This window comes from Jaculus jaculus, chromosome 10, assembly GCF_020740685.1.
Source record: "Jaculus jaculus isolate mJacJac1 chromosome 10, mJacJac1.mat.Y.cur, whole genome shotgun sequence".
Taxonomy (NCBI): Eukaryota; Metazoa; Chordata; class Mammalia; order Rodentia; family Dipodidae; genus Jaculus; species Jaculus jaculus.
Window position 1 is genome coordinate 88992759 of NC_059111.1, and position 20912 is coordinate 89013670.

The 20912-nt window shown below is 43.3% G+C and overlaps 1 non-coding gene across 1 annotated transcript; it reads left to right on the forward strand.

Moving 5' to 3' along the window:
* The first annotated feature begins 19867 nt into the window (after window positions 1-19867).
* LOC123464188 lies at window positions 19868-19971 on the forward strand. The gene has a single exon (XR_006639428.1). It is a non-coding gene; the product is annotated as a U6 spliceosomal RNA (small nuclear RNA).
* Window positions 19972-20912: the final 941 nt, after the last annotated feature.

A 20912-nucleotide genomic window follows, 5' to 3' on the forward strand; every position in this document is an offset into this window, starting at 1 on the left:
TTTATTTGAGAGAGAGAGAGAGAGAGAATGGGCACATCAGGGCCTCTAGCTGATGCAAACGAACTCTAGATACATGCACCATCACGTGTATCTGGCTTATGTGGGTCTTGGGGGGATCGAACCTGGGTCCTTTGGCTTTGTAGGCAAGCACCTTAACCACTAAGCCATCTCTTCAGCCCTTGATTGACTTTTACCATTCACTGTGTCCAGCCCAGGGGACACAAAGTAGATTCAAAAGCATCTGATGTCCTTGGGAGCATAGAATGACATATTGAACACATATTCCTGTATCCCTCTTCTCCTAAGCCCTCTCTAGACTTATAGAAAAGAGAATTCTTTATATATATATATATATATATATATATATATATATATATATATATATATATGCATGTAATGCAAAAGTGGGCATTGGGGGGCTGGAAAGATGGCTCAGCAGCTAAAGGTGCTTGCAAAGCCTGATGACCCAGATTTGATTCCCTAGTAACTATGTAAAGCCAGATGCACAAAATAACATATGCATCTGGAGTTCATTCTCATGTGACCATTCTCTCTTTCTCTCCTTCTCTCTCTCTATCCTCACAAATAAATATTTAAAAAAAAAAATTACAAAAATAGGGCTGGAGAGATGGCTTAATGGTTAAGACTCTTGCCCGTGAAGCCTAAGGACCCAGGTTCGATTTCCCAGACCCACATAAACCAGATGCATATGGTGGCATATGTGTCTGGAGCTCGTTTGCAGTGGCTGAAGGCCCTGGGGTGCCCATGTGCTCTCTCTTTCTTTGTCTCTCTCATAATAAATAAATGAAAATAAAAATTACAAAATTACAAAAATAAAAAAGAGGCAGGGCTGGACAGATGGCTCAGCTGTTAAAGGCACTTGCTTGCAAAGCCTAATGACCTGGGTTCGATTCCCCAATGCCCACATGGGCCAGATGTACAAAGTGGCATATGCATCTGGAGTTTATCTGCAGTGGCCAGAGGTCCTGGCATGCCCATTCCCCACCTCTCTGCTGGCAAAGACATGATTTTATTGAATAAAAATAAAAAAAGAGGCCATTGGTAGATGACAGCTTTCATCACATTCTGGAAGACTAACAGCGGGCTGGGGATGGGTAGAAGGGTGAAGCGGTATTAGTTGGGAGTGTCCAGAAAAATGGATGGGGGGAGGGCTGGAGAGATGGCTTAGCGGTTAAGCACTTGCCTGTGAAGCCTAAGGACCCCGGTTCGAGGCTCGGTTCCCCAGGTCCCACGTTAGCCAGATGCACAAGGGGGCGCACGCGTCTGGAGTTCGTTTGCAGAGGCTGGAAGCCCTGGCGTGCCTATTCTCTCTCTCTCCCTCTACCTGTCTTTCTCTCTGTGTCTGTCTCTCTCAAATAAATAAATAATTAATTAAAAAAAAACATGGATGGGGGAAGGAGGGGGCTTACCAACTCCTGAGAGGTGGTCTCCAGTGAGGGCTGCTACCAAAATAGGGATGATGTGAAGGCTAGGTAATGCTCAAAACTCACACCAAGCAAACTATTGACATCTAGAGTTCTATTCTTCAGATCTAGAGTTCTATTCTTCAGCCAGAGGACCGGAAGTTTCTTCTCAGGACAACAGATATGCCTTACATATGACAGTCAGCTCTCATTAAATACCCAAATCCCACACTCGGCTACTGAGACAGCCTCATTCACATGCACATAGCTCCCAAATGACCAATGTCTTACTCTTAAATACATGAAGAAATATAGCCAAAAATGACCCACCCCTGAAGGCATTCTCCAACATGGTTGACGCTGAGGGTAACAGAGAAAGGGCCCAGGGGAATAGAGAAAATGGAAGGAACAGAGAGAACTGAAAAGAAAAAAAGCAAGTCCAGCCTCAGTCACGTCACAGAGACAACATTAAAAAGGAAAGAGCTGTTGGAAATTAAAACAATGTAAAAATGACTGCCAACAGAAAATTTTTAGTAAAATTAAAGATGAAATCAAGAAACTGCCCCAGGCCTGAGAGATGGCTTAGTGGTTAAGGCTCTTGCCTGTGAAGCCTAAGGACCCAGGTTTAATTCTCTAGGACCCACATAAAGCTAGATGTACAAGGTGGCACATGCATCTGGAGTTCGTTTGCAGTGTCTGAAGGTGCTGGCATGCCCATTTAGTCTCTCTCTGCCTTTTCCTCTCTCTCTCCCCCACTCTATCAAATAAATAAATAAAATGTTTAAAAAAAGAAAAAAGAAACTCTCCCAGAAAGTACAATTTTAAAAATTCAATAAAATTAGAAGATTGACATTTAAGGACATCTCCCAGAAAACCGGATAATAAGACAGATGGGAACAAAAAGAATAGAAACGAAAAGAAAATCAATTTGGGAGGCTCATATCGGACTCACAGGCATTCCAGAAACAGAGAACAGAGGCAATTAAGAGAAGGAAATGATTGGGTAAATAATACAGGGAAATTCAGAACTCTAAAGTTTGGAGAGAGGGCCATGAAGATCCCGCTGAGTCAACCCACGGCCAAAGATGAAACTGAGCCACAGCAGTGTGCGTCATCAAACTTCAGGGACAAAGAAAATAGCCAAACTACTTCCAAAGAAAAAATATAAAATCTCAGTGAAGATTAAAATGGCACAAGAATTTTTTTCGTGAAAACATCAGACTCCTGAATCTAGAAGAAACAGGCCTTTAAAATTCAGAGGAAAGGTAATGTGAACCCAGAATTCAATACCCAGGCAAATTAAGCAAAGTAGAGCAAAGGTACTTTTCAGACATTTGAGGAGTCACCCTTCCACTAAAGGAAGTTATTAATAATGTGCTCCAAGCTTGGGCCTGGTGGTTGCTCAGAAAGCTAGGACAGGAGGATCGCAAGTTCAAGGCCTGCCTGACTTACAGTGAGTTCAAGGTCATCCTAGAGAACTTCAATACGCCTCTATCTTATAGACAAAAAAAAAAAAAAAATTTTAAGGCTTTGGGATATAGCTCAGTGGTAGCATTCTGGTCTAGCATGCAAGAGGCTACTGGATCAATCCCAAGTACTGCAAAAATAAATATAAGTAATTAAAATATTTTTAAAGGGCTAGAAAGTTAAGGCACTTGCCTGTGAAGCTTAAGGACTCATGTTCAACTCTTCAGATCCCACATAAACCAGACACACAAGGTGATGGAAGCACACAAGGTCACATATGTGCACAAGGTGGTACACATGTCTGGAGTTCAATTACAGTGGCTGGAGTCCCTGCTGCGCCAATTCCCTCCCTCCCTCTCTCTCTCTCTCTGTCTCTTTCTCTCTCTCCTGTCTCACTTGCTCTTGCTCTCACTCACTTGCTGGGCTTGCCTGAAAAAAAAGCTTTAAAAGTGGGGCTGGAGAGATATCTTAGCAGCTAAGGCACTTGCCTGCAAAACCTAAGGACCCAGGTTCAAATCCCCAGAACCCATGTAAGCCAAATGCACAAGGTGGCACATTCATCTGGAGGTCCTTGCAGTGGCTAGAAGCCCTGGATCACCCATTCTCTCTCTCTCTTTCTATCTGCCTCTTCCTCTCTCTCTCTCTCTCTCTCTCTCTCAAATAAGTAAATACAATTAAAAATATTTTAAAAAATATTTTAAAAGTGATCCAGCAAAGGAAAAGAATAAGCCAAGGGAAGAAAAAAAAAAAGTTCAGAAACAGTGAGTGGCTCCGTACTGCAAAGGCAGTGTGAGAGTTGTCAGGCTGTCCTAGGACGTTGTGTGTAGACTTTGTGAGTTAGCATGAGCCACTAACGACCCGTCCCTGGTGGTGGTTGAGGCAAGCTTTAGAGACATAATGATTTCTGTTGTGAGTGAAGATATCTTACTCCAAGTCTAAAGCATACCTAGATCGGTCTAGTCAACGGACAAAGCAGCGTCTTAAGCCTACTTCTGACCTGTACGTACATTCATTCAATGTGCATTTCATTAAAGGCCCTAGCTGACTGGCTGGTGGTCATACCCAATGGCGCAGGTCTGGATAATGCGTGTCAGCAGGAAGTGGGGCCATCTTCTCTAAATGGGACATGATTTCTTTTTTTAAATGTTAATGTTTTTTTTTTGTTTGTTTGTTTGTTTTTTAAATTTTTATTTATTTATTTGAGAGTGACAGACACAGAGAGAAAGACAGATAGAGGGAGAGAGAGAGAATGGGCGCGCCAGGGCTTCCAGCCTCTGCAAAGGAACTCCAGACGCGTGCGCCCCCTTGTGCATCTGGCTAACGTGGGACCTGGGGAACCGAGCCTCGAACCGGGGTCCTTCGGCTTCACAGGAAAGCGCTTAACCGCTAAGCCATCTCTCCAGCCCTAAATGTTAATGTTTTTGAATTTTTAAAAAAGGTTTTGACAACCTCCATACCCAAGGTACCCTGATCATAATCCCCTCCTACCCCCCCCTTGTCTCCCTCCTATATCCCCTTACATTGAACCCCTTCTTCTTCCCATTCAGTCCTTCTTCTATTTTGATGCAATCTCTTATTTTAAAAAAAAATTATTTATTTGAGAGAAAGAGAGGGAGAGAATAGGTGCATCAGGGTCTCCAGCCCTTGCAAATGAACTCCAGGCCCCCTTGTGCATCTGGCTTACATGGATCCTGGGGAATTGAACTTGAGTCCTTTGGCTTTGCAAACATGCACCTTAACAGCCAAGCCACCTCTCCAGCCCTGTTTTGATGTCATCTCTTTTTTTTCACCTTCATATTATGCAAGTCTGTGAGACCACGGATGCAATGACCACTTTGTGTCTGGAGGACATCGTTCCAAAGCACTTCTCCTCATCCTCTGGCTCTTACATTCTTTCCACCACCTCTTCCACAATGGTCTCAGCGCCTTGGGGTGTGACACAGGTGTCTCATTAGTGCTGAGCACTCCACTGTCACTTCTTCTTGGCACTTTAATGAGTGTTGAGTTTCCCCCAGTGGTCACCGCCATCTGAAAAGAGAAGCTTCTCTAACCAAAAATGAGAGTAGCATTAATATATAGCCACGAACATATATATTTACAGGGTAATTTGGTGGATGTAATACACCCATTTAGCCAAACAACAGTAGTAGAGTCTCTCCTAGGGTTTATGGCATCCCCAGCCATAATAGTTGAACTAAATTTTCAGTACTAGGCAGGAATTTCCTTTGGTGGAGTAGGCCTGAGATCCAATCAGAGAGCAGTTTCCCCATAACAGATATGCCACCATTGTACCAGTTGACACATTTTGCCTGTCTTGCCAGCAGTATAGCTTGTAGGGTCCACTGCTGGTTAAGTTTAGTAACGACTTTCCTCCTTCAGTAGTAGGCTGCACAGAATTTTCCAGGTCTACGACAGTTAGTCAACAGGGTGGGTTGGGGGCTTGCAGGTCAGCTCCAGCTAGATTTCACAGCATAGGACATTGTATCTGAAGACTTTTTAATGATTTGTACATTTGTTTATATGAAAAGCCTTACAAAGAGCCAGGCGTGGTGGCACACACCTTTAATCCCAGCACTCGGGAGTCAGAGGTAGGAGAATCACCATGAGCTCAAGGCCACACCGAGACTATATATAGTGAATTCCAGGACAGCCTGAGCTAAAGTGAAACCCTACCTTGAAAAACCAAAAAAAAAAAAAAAAAAAAAAGCCTTACAAAGACACTCAAACATGCTTTAGTTATAGAAATTTAATCCTTACACTCGAATTTTGCAGTGACACTGTTTATACCACAATGATGTAAATGTTATGTAACAAGGCATAGTAGATATAATGGAACAGTCAAGCTGTGGGCAGTGTAGCAGAACTGAGCCCTCGTCTTGTATGTAAGGAGTAAAAATAATGTACACCTTTGATAAAGCAAGAAATAAGTTTATAAAGACATCATGCAGATATTTAACAAAAGCAAACACAAGAAGAAACAGCTGAAGGAATTAAGAGCAGTTGATTCTAAGACAGAAGATGGGAAGTAGGCCCCAACTTAGTTTTTATTCATTTGTAGTCCTTTGTTACGCTTTGATCTTCTCAGCTATGTGCACATATTGACTTACAAGCATATAAAACCTTCACACCCAGACATGGTAAGTAGTGAGCAGTATCCTTCCAGAGAAGACTCTGGCAACCTAGATGCTAGAGCCCGAGCTTGACAGAGTTAGGAACGATCAGCGAGTTCTCACCATTAGGCTGGGTGTCACTAGAGCAAGCAAGCATCCAGGGAAAAGGAAGGCTTGGGGGAAATGATCCCAGGAGCCCCAGAACCATGCAGGCATTTGGACTCCAGCATGGTGGCAAGGAGGAGTCACAAGTGCACCTATGGGTTTCAAGAAGAAAAGTGGTTAGGACTGAATTTCTATTTTGGAGGACTATCTTACTGACGACCAACCTGGAAACTGGTTCTAAAAGGCTCCCGGGGCTGGAGAGATGGCTTAGCGGTTAAGGCACTTGACTGTGAAGCCTAAGGACCCAGGTTTGATTCCCTAGAATCCACATAGGCCAGATGTACATGGTGGTGCTTATGGTCTGTTTGCAGGGGCTAGAGGCCCTGGTGCACCCATTCTTCCTCTCTCACACACATAAATAAATAAATAAATCACACTTTTAAAAAATTAAAAAATAAAGAGCTCCTGAATGGAGAAGGGAAACCCATCAGGAAGGAAAATGGAGAAGGAAAATTTTGCATTAGTCCAGGCAGGCAAGTATGCCACGGTCTGACCCATCATGGAAGAAGCGCATTAAAGCAAATGTTTACAAAGTAACTGTGTGGCAATTCTCAACTTGTCGAATGGGCAAGATAAACAGGGCAGCTTTACCTGGGAGAAGTAGCCAGATGGCATGCAGCTCATGCCATGGGGCACAGGGTTAGTGGTTGAGAGGCGGTAGTTGCTGGGAGCTCAGGGGGGTAGGGGGCAGATGCAAAGAGACTGGTTGTTCTGGGGTGAGGTCAGCCCTGGTGCGATGGGCTTGGGAGCCACCTGCCTGTGGAAAGCAGCTGAGGCAAAGATCCAAAGAGCATCCAGTGGGAGAAGAATGGGCGCAGACAAAAAGAAATCTGGATCTTAACATTTAAAGGGCAAGTTGGCTGGAGAGATGGCTTAGCGGTTAAGTGCTTGCCTGAGAAGCCTAAGGACCCCAGTTCAGGTTCATCAAGCCAGATGCACAAGGAGGCGCACGCATCTGGAGTTCGTTTGCAATGGCTGGAGGCCCTGGTGCGCCCATTCTCAACCTCTCTCTCCCTATCTGCCTCGTTCTCTCTCTGTTGCTCGCAACTAACTAAATAAAAATGAACAAAAAGAAAATTTTAAGGGCAAATTATGCCAGAATGGTGGTGCACATAGGAAGTTGAGGTAGGAGGATCGTGATCTGAGGCTACCTGAGCTCCATCAAGAGACGCTTTTCTGAAAATAAAATAAGGCTAGTAATGTACATAAAGCTGAGTATCTTTCTATATATTCATGGGTCATTTTTCCCTCTCCTGTGAAATACTTATTTTCTGTTTTGGTTATTTTTCTATTTCTATTTATTTCAAACCAAACTCATCAGCTAGCTTAATGGTGAAACTATGGAAGGATTCCCACCAGAATAAGCAGCAGTGAGGTAAGGTAGAAATTAAAGCAGTGAAAAGCACCAAGTTAGAAAACAGGAAGCAAAATGGTCTCTGTGATGTAAAACGATGTGGTTGCATAACTTGAAAATCCAAGAGACTCAACAGAAAAAAAAAAAATGCAACTAGCAAGAATTCTACAAGATGGATGATTTAAAACTGATATAGCAAATGAATAGCATTTTCAAAACAAGAAGTTTAAAAGCACAGTGGAAGGGGAAAACCAATCACAATAGCAAAAAGGGCACAAGGATCATGCAAAGGATTTTAACTATTATCGAGGAGCAACTAGAAAACTACAAATTCTTCAGTTGGAAACTTGGTATTAAGTATTACAAAGATGTTTCCTCTTAAATCATAGCTTTGGTTTAATCGCTTGGGTAACTTTTCTCTTGGAATTGGACATTAGTACTTAACTGTTGTAGAGAAATAAACCCTGACTGATAACCAGGAATTTTCCTTAGAGAAGACATCTAAGAAAAGATCAGCTTCACACTCTGTGGGAATGTAATTCAAATAAAGAGGTGCCGGAGAACACTCAGTGACTCCAAAGCCAGGTCACTGCCACGTTCATCCCAGACCTGGATGACGGCCCTCCCACAGCTGCGTCGATGGAACCCCATCAGTGAACCTTCCACGCGCTACCGACTGTAGCCCTCCCCAGCAAATAAACAAAAACATAAAGATATTTAAGAGGAATTGGAATCTGGGTGTGACACATGCCTAAAATCCCAGTACTTGGGAGGCTGAGGCAGGAGGAACATGAGTTTGAGGCCAGTTTGAACTCCGTAACAATGCCCTGTCAAACAAATAAGTACATAAGTAAATTAAAAATAAAACCGCCGGGGCTGGAGAGATGGCTTAGTGGTTAAGCGCTTGCCTGTGAAGCCTAAGGACCCCAGTTCGAGGCTCGGTTCTCCAGGTCCCACGTTATCCAGATGCACAAGGGGGCGCACGCGTCTGGAGTTCGTTTGCAGAGGCTGGAAGCCCTGGCGCGCCCATTCTCTCTCTCTCCCTCTATCTGTCTTTCTCTCTGTGTCTGTCGCTCTCAAATAAATAAATAAAAATTAAAAAAAAATAACTGAATTGGTTTAAAAAAAAAATAATAAAATAACATAAAACCGCCGGGCATGGTGGTGCATGCCTTAAATCCCAGCACTTGAGAGGCAGAGGTAGGAGGATCGCTATGCGTTTGAGGCCACCCTGAGAATACATAGTGAATTCTAGGCCAGCCTGAGCTGGAGTGAGATTCTGCCTCAAAAAAACAAAACAAAACAAAACAAAAAAAACCCCACAAATAAAAATGAAAATAAAAAATAAAACCAAGGGCTGGATAGATGACTTAGTGGTTAAGGTGCTTGCCTGTGAAACCTAAGAATCCAGGTTCAACTCCCCAGAACCCACATAAGCCAGACACACAAGGTCACACATTTGTACAAGGTGGAGCACACATCTGGAGTTTGATTGGGATGACTAGAGACTGCTGCACCAATTCTCACTAGCTATCTCTTTCTCTCGCTCATAAAAAAAATAATGAACAACATAAAAATAATTCTGAGGGCTAGAGAGATATCTCAGCAGTCAAGGCGCTTGCCTGCGAAGCCTAAGGACCCAAGTTTTATTCCCTAGTACCCACATAAAGCAGATATACAAAGTGGCACATGTGTCTGGAGCTTGTTTGCAATGTCTAGGGGCCTTGGTGCACCATTCTTTCTATCTGCTTTCACTCAACTAAGTAAATTAGGGTTGGTTTTTGTTGTTTATTTTATTTTATTTATTGACAACATCTATACTTACAGACAATGAACCATGATAATTCCCTCCCCTCACCCACAGGGTTGTTTTTTAAAAAATAAAAATGAATCTGAAAACACAGAACTATTTATTTTTATTTCATTTATTATGATGATGATCATTAATGGAATTCATTCTATAGTCTCAGGCTTCAAACTCAGGGTGATCCTCCTACCTCGGCCTCCCAAGTGCTGGGATTAAAGGTTTGTGTCACCACACTTGGCCTCAAAACGATTTAAAATAAAGCACAGTCAATTCTCAGTCTTGCTAAGTACAGAAAAATCACTTTAACATTTTAATGTACATTTTCCACATATTTTCTTGATGCACTGTTTTGAAGTGGTATCTTTTGTGCTTGGCACACTTATGTTTTTGTTGTTGTTTATTTACTCAGCAGTATTTCTATATTGTCTAATATTGGAGAAATTTTCTTTTTTCGTTTAGAGAGGGAGAAAAAAAACAACAGAGAGAGAAAGAAAGAATTGGCACCCCAGGGGGTCACCACCTGCAATCCAACTCCAGATGCTTGCGCCACCTAGTGGGCATGTGAAACCTTGCATGTGGCTCGCCTTTGTGCATCTGGCTTACATGGGATCTGGAGAGTTAAACATGGGTCCTTACGCTTTGCAGGCAAGTGCCTTAACTGCTAAGCCATCTCTCCAGCCCTAGAACAATTTCTTTTAATGTTACAATGCTATAAGTAATACTGTAATAAAGACACATGTACAGATATCTATGGCAGCTTATTTATTTATATCTATGAGACAAACTCATAAAAGTTGAATTGAGTAAAATGTAAGCATATCTTAGAGGATCAATTGGAACAATTATCCCCATACCCCACATATAAGAGGCCCATTACTCCATGTCACATGTCTCAAGCATTATCATTCTTGTTAATCTTAGCCACTTTTTATTTTCCCTCTATTTAAAGTTATTTTATTTACTTATGAGAGAGGGAGTGGATGCGCTAAAGCCTCCTGCCTCTGCAAGACTCATGTGCCACTTTGTGAGTCTGTTCACCTGTTTTGCTTCAAGGAGAGAGAGAGAGACAGAGAATGGATATTCCAGGGCCTCTAGCCACTGCAAATGAACTCTAAATGCATGCATGTGCCACTTTGTGCATCCAGCTTTACCTGGGTACTATGGAATTGAACCAGCATCATTAGGCTTTGCAGGCAAGTGCCATAACACCTGAGCCATTTCTCCAACCCTGTTTGCCTCTTAAAAAAAAAAAAATCTGCCAGGCATATTGGCACATGCCTTTAATTCCAGCACTCAGGAGGCAGAGGTAGGAGGATCACCGTGAGTTCAAGGCCACCCTGAGACTACATAGTGAATTCCAGGTCAGCCTGAGCTAGAGTGAGACCCTACCTCGAAAAAACAAACAAACAAAAATAAATAAATAAAAATCTATTTATTTACTTAGAGGTAAGGAGAGAGAGAGAGATTGAGAAAGAGAATGGGTGTGCTAGGGTCTCTTACCACTACAAAAGACCTTTAATCCAGGAACCACCTTGTGCATCTGGCTTTACATGGGTACTGGGGAGTTGACCCTGGGCCAGTAGGCTTTATGTTGTAGTTATTGCCTCATTGCTGGGTAAAGCACCCAACCAAAAGCAGCTGGTGGGAGGAAAGGTTTTCATTTTGGATTACAGTATTGAGGAGAAGCTTCATGATGACGAGGCAAAGATGCCATGAACAGAGGCTATACATCACCTCTGCCACAGCAGGTAGAAAATAGCAGCAGGAGAGCGAGCCAAACTGGCAAGAGGGAGATGGCTGTAACACCCCTAAGCCTTCCCTTGAGAACACACCTCCTCTAGCAAGGCTCCACTTCCCAAACCGCCACCAGCTGGGGACAAAGCACTCAGAGAACATGAGTTTGCTGGGGACATCCGATACTACACTTTGCAAACAAGTACCTTTAACCAGTGAGCCATCTTGCCAGCCCTTACTTCTTTGTTAAGCTAAATTTTAGTTTAAAACAACGAGTTGCATTGTGACATTTACATATGTACATACATGTACATGTATCATTATACTTTGTTCTTCTCTGTCTCACTGCCAAAGACCTCCCTCCTCCCCTCCTCCTCCCTTGTCGGTTCCTTTGTGCCCTCTCAAACGGTTCCTCCCACGTTAACGTCGCCTATATTCTATTACCCTCTTTTTTCCCCTCTGCCAGCTCTTTAGTCCTCTTCCTCCCTCCACATAGTCCTCTTCCTGCTTTCATGCCATAAAGTATTAATGTGCATATGTATAAATATAAAATATAAACATAAACATAAAACGCATATATTTATTATTAAATATGTATTTCACATATGAGAAAAAGCGCTCATCTTTTTGAGTCTAGCTTATTTCCATCTTTGCTATTCTTACAGCCTGAAAATTAAATCTCAATTTTAAAAAGAATTGTATTTCTTTGATTGCTATTAAGGCTTAAGTTTTATGTTGTTTTTTTTAAATTTATTTATTTGAGAGCGACAGACACAGAGAGAAAGACAGATAGAGGAAGAGAGAGAGAATGGGCGCGCCAGGGCTTCCAGCCACTGCAAACGAACTCCAGACGCGTGCGCCCCCTTGTGCATCTGGCTAACGTGGACCTGGGGAACCGAGCCTCGAACTGGGGTCCTTAGGCTTCACAGACAAGCACTTAACCGCTAAGCCATCTCTCCAGCCCAAGTTTTATGTTTTTATAAGGACAATTTATAGGACATATCTCAGTGGTAGAGCATTTGCTCAGCATGTTTAAGGTCTGAGTATGATCTTTGGCACCACACACACACAGTGTGTGTGTGTGTGTGTGTGTGTGTGTAATACAGATACAATATATGTAATCTTAAAGACATTTATAATTGTGTGTCATATTGCAAATATTTTCCTAGCTGAGATTTGGGATTCATATGATATCGTAAACTTTCTACCATGGGAAGCTGTAGATGCATATGGAGATGTCAGAATGGTGTGATAAATTCCCACATCTTCTCTACTCAGCTTCAGCCATTATTAACACAGTCAGTTTTGTTTCATCTACGCCCCTCCCAACTCTCCCCCTTTATTCTGAGGCAAATCCCAGGCACCATGTCATTTTTCCTACAAATATCATTCTTCTGTAAACATTTCTGTTGTGTAGTGTCTTTGACATATGGGGAAAAAAATGATATTTCAGTAAATCAAATCAAACCAGAAGCATGCGGTGTACCTATCACCTCAGCAGCATTTCCTCAATGGCACATTCTCTCCTCTGCCAACTTGAAATGCCAATTGGATTTTATGTTCTGCTCCTTTGATCTGTTGACTGTGACACTGGACCCTCATTGCAACCATTATGATGGGTTTAAGATATGATTTTTTTCACATTTGATATGGCAAGCATTCCCGGCTCCCATTCAGCCTCCCCCCCACCCCAAGTATTATGAATTTCATCACCTTTCCTCATCCAGATAATGTCAGATTCCTTTAATCAGGTTTGACTCAAAACCCAGGTGAGAATCCAATTGCCATTATGGGAAGTGGATAGTGAACCTGGGGGAAGATTGACATTTTTACAATCTAGAATCTTCTTAACTTGAAACAAGGTGCCTGATTAACTCGAATTGTTATGGGAAGTATGAGCTTTTCTTTATGAAACCTTACACTCTTCTGGCTAAGAGTCTTCCCTGATTATTCATTCGTTTATTTATTTACACCCAGGGCCTAGCAGATGAGCTATATACCTCATCCCCTGATATTTTATATTTTGGTTGCTATGGTGAGTGAAATCCTTTCTTTCTCCACTATCTTTTCTAGATGTTTGTTCACTAGATAAAATGCTAATAAGATGTTCAATGTTTCTTTTGGAACGACTTGCTTTTTGCAGCTCTTATGAATGGAACGATTTTCACTTGATCTTAAAGTTTTCTATGGAATCAGTCACATTTGCAACTCTTTCCAATTCTATTGCTTTTTTTTTTTTTAATCAGTGATCGCACTGACTAGAACTCCCCAGTAATATAACACTTCATGATTGCTCTGCCCCAAGATGCCCTTGCGCAGCTGTACGTAGTGATTGATCTTGAAGGATGAGCTCGGCTCCCGGTTTAGGTTTGTTCATTATTGTGCCTTGGGATTATCCCTCGATATCTAGAGAACTAGCCTTTGCTGAATGTCTTTTGGGTATCTCTCAAATGATCATGCACCATTTTTCTTTTTAAATCCCGTTTTCTGAAATAACTTGTATTATATTTCCTGACATTCACAACCTTTACATTCCTGGAATAAGCTTCATTTTATCATTTAGGTCATTCTTACAACTCTTCTGCTGGTCTCTATTTGTAATGCTTTGTTTTGGTTCCCACTAATGTTGGAATGTGAAAGGACAGATGGCTTTTCAAGAGATGGCTCGGCAGTTAAGGCGTTTGCCTGCAAAGCCTTGTGACCTGGGTTCAATTCCTCAGTACCATGCAAAGCCAGATGCACAAAGGGGCAAGTGCATCTTGTTTGCACATTGTTTGCAGCAGCTGGGGGTTCTGATGCACCCATTCTCTCTCTCTCTTTTTCTGTCTCTCTTTCTGTCTTTCTGCCTCTCTCTGCTTGCAAATAAATATTTTTAAAAAAATATTTGTTTAAAAAAAAAGCTTAGGGGGGCTGGAGAGATGGCTTAGTGGTTAAGGCACATGCCTGTGAAGCCTAAGGGCCCCGGTTCGATTCTCCAGGTCCCATGTAAGCCAGGTGCACATGATGGTGTGTGCATCTGGAGTTCATTTGCAGTGCCTAGAGGCCTGACGTGTCCATTCTCACACACACACTCTCTCTCTTCCTCTCTCTTTCTCTAATTAATAAATAAAAATAAAATCTTTAAAAAAAAAAAAGCTTAGGGGATAGGGAGATGTCTTAATGGCGAAGGCACTTGCCTACAAAGCTAGAGGACCCAGGTTCGATTCTTTAGGACCCACATAAGCCAGATGCATGAGGTGGCACGTGTGGCTGGAGGCCCTGGCATGCCCATTCTCTCTCTCTTAAATAAAATATCTTAAAAAAAAAAAAAAAAGCTTAGCTGAGAAAGAGAGAATGGAGAACCCAAGCTCCAGAACTGGGGAAAGGACCACATGGAGCGTATTAGAAGGCTGTGAGAGGGTAAGAGAAGCAAGTCAGACTGGAGGAGAGGAGAGGAAAGCGCCTCCAAGGTGTCTGAGAAAGAAAGCAGTGGGGCCAGCACACAGCCACAGGCTGGCCATGCCTAGGAAAAGGGAGGGCACATGGTGCTCTCCTGGAAGGTGAGGGGACAGAGCAGACCACTGTGGGGCAGGTTAGGGCTGGGGAAGGTTCTAGTTGGAGGCCTCAGCAGCCTCAGAGTCAGGGAGGCAAGCTTGTCTGCGTTGGCAGGGAAGGACTAGAGGTTACGTCATAGTTGGAAGTAATGGCTGAGAGAAGTAGGGACAAGTCACAGATGAGTCATGGGGTGCTGAGCCCCAATCATGTAAAAGACCACAACGTTTTGCATTTTGTCTTTTTTCTTTTTCTTCTTTCTTACTTTCCTACTTTCTCTTTTCTTGAGATAGGGTATCATTAATGCTAGCTAGCCTTGAATTCTCCATGAAGCTGAAGATCACCTTGAACTTTTTAAAAAATTTTATCTAGGGCTGGAGAGATGGCTTAGCGGTTAAGCGCTTGCCTGTGAAGCCTAAGGACCCCGGTTCGAGGCTCGGTTCCCCAGGTCCCACGTTAGCCAGATGCACAAGGGGGCGCACGCGTCTGGAGTTCGTTTGCAGAGGCTGGAAGCCCTGGCGCGCCCATTCTCTCTCTCTCCCTCTATCTGTCTTTCTCTCTGTGTCTGTTGCTCTCAAATAAATAAATAAATAAATTTTTTTTATCTATTTATTTATTTATTAGAGAGAGACAGAGACAGAGAATTGGCACTCCAGGGCCTCTGCTGCTGCAATCCAACTCCAGATGCTTGCGCCACCTAGTGGGCACGTGCGACCTTGCAGGTGCCTCACCTTTGTGCACCTGGCTTACATGGGATCTGGAGAGTTGAACATGGGTCCTTAGGCTTCACAGGCAAGTGCCTTAACCACTATGCCATCTCTCCAGCCCCAGCTTGAAATTTTAATCCTCTTGCCTCCATCTCCTGAGTGCTGGGATTCCAGGCGTGCGTCACCATGCCCAGTTTATTATACGTTGCCGGGGATGGACCCCAAGGTTTCACACATGCTAGGCAAAGTACTCTGCCGGCTAAGCTGTATCCCAAGCTTAAAGGCCATGCTGTCGGTCTGGTTTCGTGTTCTGTTTTGTTTCTTTGAGACAGGGTCTCACTATGTACCTCGGGCTGGCTTGGAACTTGTTATGCAGACAAAGCTAGCTTTGCACTTGTGGAGACCCTCCTAGCCCAGCCTCCTGAGTGCTAGAATTATAGGCTTGTGCCACAATGCCCAGCGACACAGCATGCTTTTTATTTGTAGCTAGAAAAAAATGTGCCACGATTTTTGCTAAGTGTGCTGTGAGGGTGGGAAAGGACCACAGGGCAGATCTGATAAGGGTTATGGTGGGTTAGAGTGGAAAGCAGACAGTGGGGCCCGGGAGGGGCACAGGTCCCAGGCACGGGCAAGTGTGGTGGCAGGGATGGGCATGCCATTCAGGCCTCTCTGTGAAAGGCTATTAGAGTCTATCTTTATTTTATATTTCTGCCTTGAGGCAAAATTTTCCATTTTTGCTCTGTCACAAAACAAATAGAATGCACCCTGGCTTCAGCTAGATCACTTATGTAACTGGTTTCATTTTCAAGCCACTTCTTGACAGTTACAGAAAGTCTAGGCTCTTGGGAGGTTCTGTTGGGAGCTGGGAAGTGTGCTCCACTATGTGGGGTGATTGTGAGGGAACACGTGAGCCACTGCTCTGCACTTTGGGCCACCTAGGGCATGCAGAGGAGAACGTCTCTCTCCCACCTTCAAGCACTTCTTCCGACTGCCTCCTTCTTCCTCATCCCCTGTAAACAACAGCTACCCTCCAGCCTCATTCCCTTCAGCTGCTGCAGGAAATCTCTGTGCCCCTCGTCCCTTGGGGCTCGTGGCTGTCTTCCCTGTAGCCTGTCTGAAGCCATGTTGTAGGTTCCGCAGCCCTCATCTTCCTGGACTGCTCTCCTTAAGTCTAGCTCCTTCCTCCGAGCCCCCAAGGCTTTGCTGGTAGTGCCCTTTCTCCCTGTTTCTCCATTCTCCCTTTCTCCTTCTTTCCCTCCTCCTCCTTCTCTCTCCGCTTCCCTTCTCTCCCCTCCTTCCTTGTAGTCCCCCCCTTCCTTCTGTCTCCCCTTTTCTACACCCCCCATTTCCCCTCCTTTATCCCTTGCTCCTTCGCGCTCTGCCTGGTTAGCAACCTGCCCTAGGGTCTCCCCCTCTTGCTTTGGTATTCCCTTGTTCTTAGCACCTCAGACTCTCCAACACTACTTTGACATTCTGCATGACTCCAGACCTCTCTGCATCCAGGCCGGGTTCTCCCCTGCCCTCCGATTACCAGTTCCAAATGCCAGCTTAGCTTTTCTTGGCTCCCCAAGCCAGGTGCCGCCAGCGGTTTCCCTTATGCAAATGCTTGCCTTCCCAGGCATGGTGTGGACACGCAGCCCACGCCCCCCCCCCCACTTGCCCACACACACGTCACTGCCAGCCAGCATAACTACCTGCCTCCCTTCACAGTGCACTGCTTATTTTCCCCCCTTTATTTCTCTAGTTTTATGTTATTTTTGATTGGCACGTAATTGAGCATGTTTATGGGATATAGTGTGATGGTTAGATATATGTATACATTGTGTAATGATCAAATCAAGGCAATTAGCACATCCATCACTCCCAACACTGATCATTCCTTTTGTTGTGATACTTCAAAGTAGCTAGAACAGAGGATTTTGATTGTTCACGAAGCTCTTCTGTTCCACTTTTACTGTTACACATCATTACCTAAAAATAATTACGAATTTAATGTCTTTCTCATGGTAAATAATATGTCCATGATAGAAAACTTGGAAAACAGAGATAAAGACAAAAATTTAAAAATAGAAAACACCCACAATTACACCAATCAAAGATAATCACTGTTAATATGTAGGAATATAACCTTTCTATCTTTCAAAACTATGTAAATGTATAAATCCTTTAACTTAAAACAATCTATTCAAACTGTTTGGTAATCTGATTTTTTTTTTTTTCATTTGTTTTGAAGCAGGATCTCAACCTAGCCCAGGCTGACCTAGAACTCATTCTGTAGCCCAAGCTGACCTCCAACTCCTGGTAATCTTCCTACCTCAGCCTCCTGAGTGCTGGGATTTAAGGTGGGTGCCACCATGTTCAGCTTGGCAATCCTTTTTTTTTTTTTTTTTTTTTTTTGGTTTTTTGAAACAGAGTTTTGCTCTAGCTCAGGCAGACCTTGAATTCATCACCATGTAGTCTCAGGGTGACCTTGAACTCACAGTGATCTTCCTACCTCTGCCTCCCAAGTGCTGAGATTAAAGGTGTGCACACCATGCCCAGCCTGGTAACCTGATTTTTAAAACTACTTTATTTTTATTTATTTATTTATTAGAGAGTGAGAAAGAGGCAGAGAGCAAAGGGGGTGACGGAGTAACTCCGGATGCATGTACCACCATGTGCATCTGGCTTACATGGGTCCTGGAGAATGGACCTTCCTGGGTCCTTTGGCTTTGCAGACAAGCACCTTAAGTGCTAAGCCATCTCTCCAGCCCCTGGTAGCCTGACTTTTAAGTCATACTATTGTCAAGAACATTTCTATATAGTTCAACATATACCTATGTTTTATAAACTGAAAGTACAGGTAGGGACTAAAGAGATGGCTTAGCAGTTAAGGTGCTTGCCTACAAAGGTACAAAGCCTAGCGATACAGGTTCGAGTCCCCAGTACCCATAGATGCACAAAGTAGTCATATGTCTGGAGTTCATTTGCAGTGGCTACAGGCCCTGGTCTGCACATTCTCATTCTCGCTGTCTCTCTCTCCCTCTCTCTCCTTGCAAATAAATAAATAAGCTGGGCATGGTGTGCACACCTTTAATCCCAGCACCTGGGAGACAGAGTTAGGTGGATTGCCATGAGTTCAGGACCACTCTGAGACCACATAATGAATTCCAGGTCAGCCTGGGCTAGAGCAAGACCTTACCTGAAAAACAAAACAAAATACATAAATAAAAGTACAAGTAACTTTTTAAGTATATTACAGGTACAAAATGAACTAGAAAAAATGGCCCTACCAAAAGTCAAGAATAATGTTAGGGCTGGAGAGATGATGGCTCAGAAGTTAAGGCGCTTGCCTGCAAAAACCTAACAACCTGTGTTCCCCAGTATCCATGTAAGATGCACCAAGTGGCACATACATCTGGAGATTGCAAGCAGGGTCCAGAGACCCTGGTGTGCCCATTCCCCTCCCAACCCCCCCCCCCCTCTTTCTCTCTCCTGGGAATGGTGGTACATTCCTTTAATCCCAGAACTATGGAGATGGTGGGAAGGTCACTGTGAGTTCAAGGCCAGCCTGAGACTACATAGTGAATTCCAGGTCAACCTGGGCTAGGGGAAACACTAGCTTGAAAAATAAGAATAATTTCAATAGTACCATTGTGTGGCATGGTGTAGGAACAGACAAAGGAGTAGCACTGAAAGTCTATTGAGATAGATGGGGCTAGTTAACAAATGTTGTGGGGGACAATTGGTCATCTTTGTGAGGGAAAAAAAGTGAAATTATTGCTATACCACACACTGCACAAAATTCAATTCCAAGTATATTCAGTGTCTTAATTTAAAAGACAAAACTATATGACTTTTAGAAGATAACAGATTATCTTTATGGTCTTAGGGAAGGATTTTCCAAAAAAGACACACAAAGTAAGCACAGTGACATTAAAGGCAGCAAAGGCCAAGTACAGCTCATAGCTAAAGGCCTTCTACAAATAAAATGTAAAAACATGATAAAAAGAACAATGGGGGCTGGAGAGATGCTTTAGTGATTAAGGTGCTTGCCTGTGAAGACTAAGAACTCATGTTCAAAACTCCAGGTCCCACGTAGCCAGATGCAAAATGACGACATGCAATGCCGCACATACGCACAAGGGGGCGCGCGTGTCTGGAGTTTGTTTGTAGTAGGCTGAAGGTCCTCCCCCCTCTGCCTCTTTCTCTATCTGTCCCTCTTTCTCAAAATAAAAAAAGAACAATGGGCAAAAACATGAAATTGTATTGATTATTCAGCTGATATTTACTAATTCCTACCCATCTCTGCCTTACAGAGCTTGTATTTAACATGTAGACATGGACTGGAGAGATGGCTTAGTGGTTAAGGCACTTGCCTGCAAAGCCAAAGGACCCAGGTTCAATTCCCCAGAACCCATATAAGCCAGATGCACGAGGTGGCACATGTGTCTGGAGTCCATTTGCAGTGGCTGGAGGCCCTGATGTGCCCATTCTCTCTCTCTCTCTCTCTCTCTCTCTCTCTCTCTCTCCCTCTCCCTCTCTTTCTCTCTCAAATAAATAAATACTTTTTTAAAAACACATAGACAGTTCTCGCTTTGGCAGCACACATACTAAAATTGGAACAAAACAGAGATTAGCATGGCCCCTGCGCAAGGATGACATGCAAATTCATGAAGTGTTCCATATTTTTACCTAGAATAGCCAAAACAATTATGAGCAACAAAAATAAGGCTGGTGATATCACCATACCTGATTTTAAGCTATATTACAAAGCCATAGTAACAAAAACAGGATGGTATTGGCACAAAGCCAGACATGTAGATCAATGGAACAGAATAGAGGACCCAGATGTTAATCTAGGTACCTACAGCCATCTGATTTTTGTCAAAAATGCCAAAAATATTCACTGGAGAAATGACAGCCTTTTCAACAAGTGGTACTGGGAAAACTGGATATCTATATGTTGAAAGATGAAAATAGATCCTTGTCTCTCCCCACGCACAAGAATCAAATCCAAGTGGATCAGGGACCTTAATATCAGACCTGAAACTCTGAAATTGCTAGAGGAAAAGGTAGTGGAAACCCTTCAACATATTGGCATAGGTAATGACTTTCTGAATATAACCCCAATTGCTCAGAAAATAAAACCACAATAAAGATCAACTACTGGGATCTCATGAAAAAAAACAAAAACAAAAACACATAGACAGTAACAATAGACAAAAGAAATAAGCAAATCATGAGCCGGACACGGTGACACACACCTGTTGAATTCGTTATTTTGTCGTTGCCATGAACAAATACTTGACCATAGCAAGGGTTTGTTTTGGTTCACAGTTGCAGGGGATTAAGCCCATCATGGCCGGAAGGTATGGCTGGAGCAAGCACCAGCTGGTCACATCCTTATGCTGGCAGGGAAGAAGCAGAACATAAAAGGAAGTGGGGTTGGCCACAAAACTTTAACCCCTGAGGCCCACTTCCTTCAGCAAGGCTCCACATTTGCAAACAGCACCACCATCTGGGAGGCAAGTGTTCAAACACGTGAGCCTATGGTGAACATGGTAGATTCAAACCATGACACCTGTAATCCTGGTACTTGGGAGGCAGAGGCAGGAGGATCTTAAGTTTTAG